The following is a 7785-nucleotide window of genomic DNA, read 5'->3' as shown; positions in this document are numbered from 1 at the left end:
CCATATATGGTCATCCCCGGCCGCGCGCCAGCGCGCCTCACCATATATGGGATCTAATTACCATATGTGGGCGGGGCTTCACCAAGCCACGCCCACCAGCCGGACGGCGCGCCGCTGGAGCTCCCGGGGGGGTTTGGGGGGAAAACCCCAAAATTTGGGGGATTTTGGGGGAAATTTGGGGGATTTTGGGGGATTTTGGGAGGGGGGGAGGAGTGGGAGGGGAAGAGGAATTTTTGGGGATTTTTTTGGGTTTTTTTGGGATTTTTTGGGGATTTTTCGGGTGAATTTTGTGAATTTTTGGGAAATTTGGGGATTTTGGGGGAATTTGGGGGATTTTTGGAGGGGGGAGGAATTTTGGGATTTTTGGGTTTTTGATTATTTTGGATTTTTGGGTTTTTTTGGATTTTTTGGCGAAATTTGGGAATTTTTGGGTAATTTTGGGAAAATTTGGGGATTTTGGGGGATTTTTGGGAATTTTGGGGGATTTTGGGATTTTGGGGAATTTTTGGGATTTTGGGGATTTTAAATTTGGGGATTTTGGGGATTTTGGGTTAGGATTTGGGGTTTTTTAGGATTTTGGGATTTTTGGGATTTGGGGGTTTTGGGGATTGATTTTTGGGATTTTTGGGGGGGATTTTTTGGGGATTTTTTGGGATTTTTTTGGGGATTTTTGGGGGATTTTTGGGGGATTTTTGGGGGATTTTTTTGGGATTTTTTGGGGATTTTTTTGGGATTTTTGGGGGGATTTTTTGGGGATTTTTTGATTGGGGAAAATTGGAATTTTGGGATTTTTTTGGATTTTTTTGGGGATTTTTGGGGGAATTTTTGGGATTTTTTTAATTTTTTCGGGTTTTTTTTGATTTTTGGGATTTTTTGGGATTTTTTTGGGGATTTTTCGGAATTGGGGATTTTGGGGTTAATTCGGGGGGATTTGGGGTCGAGATTGTAGAAGCGCCGATTTGGGGGTTTTAGGGTTTTTTGTGGTTTTGGGATTTTGTATTTTTAGCGATTTTTAGGATTTTTGGGTATTTATTTGATTTTTTAGGTTTTTTTTTTAGGATTTTTTGGGGTAATTTTTGGGATTTTTTGGGATTTTTTTTGGGGTTTTCTTCCCAGTTCGCAGATTTTAGGGTCGATTTTTAGGGGATAACTGAGTTTGGGATTTTTTGGGGATTTTTGGGGGGTATTTTTAGCGATTTTTTTAGGGATTTTTTGGGGGTATTTATTTGATTTTTTTAGGTATTTTTTTAGGATTTTTTGGGGTAATTTTTGGGATTTTTTGGGGATTTTTTTGGGATTTTTTGGGGATTTCTTTTGGGGTTTCTTTTAGGGCACTGAACTCCACCCGGAGCTCTAAATTTGGGGTTTTAAAGGGTTTTTTTTAGTTTTTTGGGGTTTTTGGCTTTTTTTTAGGATTCTTCTTAGGCTTTTTTGGGGATTTTTTTGGGGCTTTTTTAAGGGGTTTTGTGGGATTTTTTTAGGGTTTTTTCGGGATTTTTAAAGGGTTTTTTGTGGGATTTTTAAAGGGTTTTTTAGGGTTGATTTAGGGTGATTTGGGATTTTTAGGGTTTTTTGGTGTTTTTTGATTTTTGGGGCTTTTTAGGCTTTTTTAGGGCTTTTTAGGGATTTTTTTCCTCATTTTTTGGGGTTTTTTTAAGGTTTTTTTCATCCGTTTTGGGGGTTTGGGATTTTTTTAGGCTTTTCAAGGCTTTTAACAGGTTTTTTTGGGGGTTTTTTTTAGGGTTTTTGGTGCTTTTTTAGGATTTTTTTTTTTTAGACTTTTTTACGGTATTTTAGGGTTTTTTTGGTTTTGGGGATTTTGTAAGGTTTTTTTTACGTTTTTTTAGGATTTTTTAGGTTTTTTTAGGCTTTTAATGGTTTTTGTTGCCTTTTTAGGTTTCTAAAAGGGTTTTTTCCAGGCTTTTTTAGGGTTTTTTGGGCAATTTTGGGGTTTTTAATGCCTTTTAAAGGCTTTTTAAGGGTTTTTTTTTAGGGTTTTTTAGGGTTTTTTAGGCTTTTGGGGTTTTTTTTGGTTTTTAGGGTTTTTTAAAGCTTTTTTCAGGTTTTTTCAGGGATTTTTTTGGGCTTTTTTAGGCTTTTTTTTTAGGATTTTTCTCAGGCTTTTAAAGGGTTTTTTTTTGGCGTTTTTTGGGGGGAATTTTTTAGGTTTTTAGGGTTTTTTAGGCTTTTTGGGGTTTTTTTGATTGTTCTTTGGGGTTTCTTTAGAGGTTTTTGGTGGTTTTTTTAGGCTTTTGTAGGGATTTTGTTGGTTTTTTAGGATTTTTTTCGAGTGTTTTGGGGTTTTTTGGGGGGTTTGGTTTTGGGGTTTTTAGGCTTTTTTAGATTTTTGGGGTTTTCTTGGGTTTTTAAGGCTTATTTAGGGTTTTTTTTTCATGTTTTGGGGTTTTTTGAGGCTTTTCAAGGCATTTTCAGGGGTTTTTTTCGAGGTTTCTTTGAGGTTTTTGGTTTAGTTTTTTTAGGGTTTTTTGGGGTTTTTAGGGTTGTTTGTTTGGTTGGTTTTAGGGTTTTGGGGGATTTTTAGGGTGTTTTGGGGTTTTTTTTTTAGGCTTTTTCAGGATTTTCGAGGTTTCTTGAGGCTGTTTTTGGGGTTTTAGGCTTTTCAAGGCATTTTCAGGGTTTTTTGGGGGTTTTTTTAGGTTTTTTTTAAAAGGTTTTTTAGGCTTTTCAAAGCGTTTTTAGGGTGGTTTTTGGGTTTTTTTTAGGGTTTTTAAGGGTTTTTTTCTGTTTTGGGTTTTTTTTTTTAGCTTTTCTAGGGTTTTAGGGATTTTCAGGATTATTTAGGATTTTTTTTGTTTATTTTTAGGGTTTTCAAGGCATTTTTAGGGTTTTTGGGGGGTTTTTTTAGGGTTTTTTGGGTTTGGGGATTTCTTTTTCCTTTTCTAGGCTTTTTTAAGCTTTTAGGGATTTTCAGGATTATTTAGGATTTTTTTTTATTTTTAGGGTTTTCAAGGCATTTTTAGGGGTTTTTGGGATTATTTTTAGGGTTATTTTTGGGGTTTTTTAGGTTTATTTTTAGGGTTTTTAGGGGTTTTTGGGGTTTTTTTAAACTTTTTAGGCTTTTTTAGGCTTTTAGGGATTTTCAGATTATTTAGGATTTTTTTTTTTGTTTTTAGAAGGCATTTTTAGGGTTTTGGGTTTTTTTAGGGTTTTTTAGGGGTTTTTTTAGGGTTTTTTAGGGTTTTTTGGGGTTTTTTTTAACTTTTTTAGGCTTTTTTAGGCTTTTAGGGATTTTCAGGATTATTTAGGATTTTTTTTTATTTTTAGGGTTTTCAAGGCGTTTTTTAAGGTTTTTTGGGGTTTTTTTTAGGGTTTTTTAGGGTTTTTTGGGGTTTTTTTTTTAACTTTTCTAGGCTTTTTTAGGCTTTTAGAGATTTTCAGGATTATTCAGTTTTTTTGGGGTTTTTTTTAGGGTTTTCAAAGCGTTTTCAGGGTTGTCTTTGGAGTTTCTTTAGGTTTTTCGTTTGGGGTTTTTTTTTAGGGTTTTTAAGGTTTTTTTTAGGGTTATTTGGGATTTTATTTTGTTAGGTTTTGGGGTTTTTTTAAGGGATTTTCAGGGCGCTTTGTGGGTTTTTTGAGGCTTTTTTTGGGGTTTTCTAGGGTTTTTAGGGCTTTCAAAGGGGTTTTTTGTGGGTATTTTAGGGTTTTTTTAGGCTTTTTTTTGGGGTTTTCTAGGGTTTTTAGGGCTTTCAAGGGGTTTTCAAAGGGTTTTTTTAGGGTATTTTAGGGTTTTTTAGGCTTTTTTTGGGGTTTTCTAGGGTTTTTAGGGCTTTCAAAGGGGGTTTTTGGGGTTTTTTTGGGTTTTTTGTGGGTATTTTAGGGGTTTTTTTTGGTTTCTAGGGTTTTTAGGGTTTTTGGGTATTTTAGGTTTTTTGGCTTTTGGGTTTTCTTAGGTTTTGGGCTTTCAAAGGGGTTTTTTTGGGGTTTTTTGTGGGTATTTTAGGGTTTTTTTAGGCTTTTTTGGGGTTTTTAGGGCTTTCAAAGGGGTTTTTAGGGTTTTTTTGGGGTTTTTTGTGGGTATTTTAGGGTTTTTTAGGCTTTTTTTGGGGTTTTCTAGGGTTTTTCAGGTTTTTAGGGCTTTGAAAAGGGTTTTTAGGGTTTTTTTGTGGGTATTTTAGGGGTTTTTGAGGCTTTTTTGGGGGTTTTCTAGGGTTTTTAGGGCTTTCAAAGGGGTTTTTAGGGTTTTTTTGGGGTTTTTTGTGGGTATTTTAGGGTTTTTTAGGCTTTTTTTGGGTTTTTCTAGGGTTTTTAGGGCTTTCAAAGGGGTTTTTTGTGGTTTTTTGTGGGTATTTTAGGGTTTTTTGTGGCTTTTTTTGGGTTTTTCTAGGGTTTTTAGTGCTTTCAAAGGGGTTTTCAGGGGTTTTTGGGTTTTTTGTGGGTATTTTAGGGTTTTTTTTTTGGGGTTTTCTAGGGTTTTTAGGGCTTGGGTTTTGTTTTTGTGTTTTTAGGGTTTTTTAGTTTTTGGTTTTAGGGTTTTTAGGGTTTTTAGGTTTTCAGGGGTTTTTTGGGGTTTTTTGTGGGTATTTTAGAGTTTTTTTAGGGTTTTTTGGGGGTTTTCTAGGGTTTTTAGGGCTTTCAAAGGGGATTTTTGGGGTTTTTTGTGGGTATTTTAGGGTTTTTTAGGCTTTTTTGGGGTTTTCTAGGGTTTTTAGGGTTTTTAGGGCTTTCAAAGGGGTTTTCAGGGGATTTTTGGGGTTTTTTGTGGGTATTTTAGGGTTTTTTAGGCTTTTTTTGGGGTTTTCTAGGGTTTTTAGGGCTTTTCAAAGGGGTTTTTAATTGGGTTTTTGGGTTTTTGGTGGGTATTTTAGGGTTTTTAGGCTTTTTTGGGTTTTTAGGGTTTTTAGGGTTTTTAGGGCTTTCAAAGGGGTTTTTTGGGGTTTTTTGTGGGTATTTTAGGGTTTTTTAGGCTTTTTTTGGGGTTTTCTGGGGTTTTTAGGGCTTTCAAAGGGGTTTTTAGGGGTTTTTTGTGGGAATTTTAGGGTTTTTTTGAGGATTTTTTTGGGTTTTCTAGGGTTTTTAGGGCTTTCAAGGGGGTTTTCAGGGGATTTTTAGGGGTTTTTTGTGGGTATTTTAGGGTTTTTTAGGGTGGTTTTTGGGTTTTTCTAGGGTTTTTAGGGTTTTTAGGGCTTTCAAAGGGGTTTTTAGGGGATTTTTAGGGGATTTTTGTGGGTATTTTAGGGTTTTTTTAGGCTTTTTTTTGGGTTTTCTAGGGTTTTTAGGGCTTTCAAAGGGGTTTTCACGGGATTTTTTGGGGTTTTTTGGTGGGTATTTTAGGGTTTTTGAGGCTTTTTTTGGGGTTTTCTAGGGTTTTTAGGGTTTTTAGGGCTTTCAAAGGGGTTTTTTGGGGTTTTTTGTGGGTATTTTAGGGGTTTTTTAGGCATTTTTGGGGTTTTCTAGGGTTTTTAGGGCTTTCAAAGGGGTTTTTTGGGGTTTTTTGTGGGTATTTTAGGGTTTTTGGCTTTTTTGGGTTTTCTGGGGTTTTTTAGGGTTTTCAAAGGGGTTTTTAGGTTTTTTGTGGGTATTTTAGGGTTTTTTAGGTTTTTTGGGGGTTTTCTGGGTTTTTTAGGGCTTTCAAAGGGGTTTTAGGGTTTTTGTGGGATTTTAGGTTTTTTAGGCTTTTTGGGGTTTTCTAGGGTTTTTAGGGCTTTCAAAGGGGTTTTGGGGTTTTTTGGGTTTTTTGTGGGTATTTTAGGGTTTTTTAGGCTTTTTTTGGGGTTTCAGTTTTAGGGTTTTTATTTTGTGGGATTTTAGGTTTTTTTGTGGCTTTTGTTTTCTATTTTAGGCTTTGTGTTTTTTTTTTTTTGTGGGTATTTTTAGGGTTTTTTTAGGCTTTTTTGGGGTTTTCTAGGGTTTTTAGGGCTTTTAAAGGGGTTTGGGTTTTTTTGGGTTTTTTGTGGGTATTTTAGGGTTTTTTAGGCTTTTTTTGGGGTTTTCTAGGGTTTTTAGGGCTTTCAAAGGGGTTTTCAGGGGATTTTTTGTGGGTATTTTGGGGTTTTTTAGGCTTTTTTTGGGGTTTTCTAGGGTTTTTAGGGCTTTCAAAGGGGTTTTTTGGGGTTTTTTGTGGGTATTTTAGGGTTTTTTTTAGGGTGGTTTTTGGGTTTCTTAGGCTTTTCAAGGCATTTTCAGGTTTTTTTTTAAATTGGGGTTTTTTTAGGATTTTAAGGGATTTTTAGGGGTTTTTTTAGGGTTTCTTTTAGGGGTTTTCTAGGCTTTTTTTACGCCTTTTCAGCCTTTTTAAGGTTATTTTTAGGGTTTTCCCCAGTTTTTTGTGGGTTTTTGGGGTTATTTTGATGCCTTTTCAGGCTCTTTTGAGGGTTTTTTCGGGTTATTTTTGGGTTTTTTAGGGATTTTTAGGGTGGTTTTGGGGTTCCTTTGGGGTCTTTTTCGGGGTTTTTAGGTTTTCAAGGCTTTTCGAGGCATTTTTCAGGTGCGTTTTTTGAGGTTTCTTGTGAGTTTTTGGGGTTTTTGTTGGGGTTTTTTTTTTGTTTTTGGGGGTTTTTTTGGGTTTTGGGGTTTTTTTTTTTTGGGTTTTTTCGGGTTTTTTGGGGTTTTTTGGGGTTTTTTTTCGGGTTTTGTTGGGATTTTTTTGGTTTTTGAGGTTTTTTCGGGTTTTTGGGTTTTTGGGGGTTTTTGTAGTTTTTTTTGGGGTTTTTTCAGGTTTTTTCAGGTTTTTTGGGGGATTTTTGGGGTTTTAGGTTTTTTTTTTCGGGTTTTCTTCAGGGATTTTTTGGGTTTTGAGGATTTTTAAGGGATTTTTAGGGTTTTTTTCAGGTTTTTTTCAGTTTTTTTCGGGATTTTTGGTTTTTTAAGGGTTTTTTTGGGTTTTATCAGGATTTTTTCCGGTTTTTTAGGGTTTTTGGGGTTTTTTTCGGGTTTTTTTCAGGGTTTTTTTTAGTTTTTGAGGATTTTTAAGGGTTTTTTTAGGGTTTTTCAGGATTTTTTTCAGGTTTTATCGGGTTTTTGGGTTTTAAAGGCTTTTTTTAGGGTTTTATCAGGATTTTTCAGGATTTTTAGGGTTTTTGGGGTTTTTTTGGGTTTTTTTCAGGGTTTTTTTTAGTTTTTTGAGGATTTTTAGGGTTTTTAAGGTTTTTTCAGGATTTTTTTCAGGTTTTTTCGGGTTTTTTTGGTTTTTTAAGGCTTTTTTAGGGTTTTATCAAGTTTTTTTCGGGTTTTTTAGGGTTTTTAGGGGTTTTTTTCGGGTTTTTTTCAGGGTTTGTTTTGGTTTTTGAGGATTTTTTCAGGTTTTTAGGGTTTTTTCCAGTTTTTTTCAGGTTTTTTGTGTTTTTAAGGCTTTTTTTAGGGTTTTATCAGGTTTTTATCAGGATTTTTTTCAGGTTTTTTGGGGATTTTTGGGGTTTTTTTTCGGCTTTTCTTCAGGGATTTTTTTGGTTTTTGAGGATTTTTTCAGGTTTTTTAGGGTTTTTTTCAGGGTTTTTTCCAGTTTTTTTCGGGTTTTTTGGGTTTTTTCTGCTTTTTTAGGGTTTTATCAGGTTTTTATCAGGTTTTTTTAGGGTTTTTCAGGGTTTTTTCCGGGTTTTTTTTTGGTTTTTGAGGATTTTTAAGGGTTTTTTTCAGTTTTTTTCGGGTTTTTTTGGTTTTTTAAGACTTTTTTAGGGTTTTATCAGGTTTTTTTGGGGTTTTTTAGGGCGCTTTTTAGGGTTTTTTCAGGATTTTTCCAGGTTTTTTAGGGGTTTTTGTCGAGTTTTTTCAGGTTTTTTTTTATTTTGAGGGGTTTTTAACAGGTTTTTAGGGTTTTTTTCCGGTTTT

Source organism: Lichenostomus cassidix, unplaced genomic scaffold (assembly GCF_008360975.1).
Source record: "Lichenostomus cassidix isolate B80296 unplaced genomic scaffold, HeHo_3.0 HiC_scaffold_37, whole genome shotgun sequence".
Lineage (NCBI taxonomy): Eukaryota > Metazoa > Chordata > Aves > Passeriformes > Meliphagidae > Lichenostomus > Lichenostomus cassidix.
Note: the sequence above shows the minus strand (reverse complement) of the source record.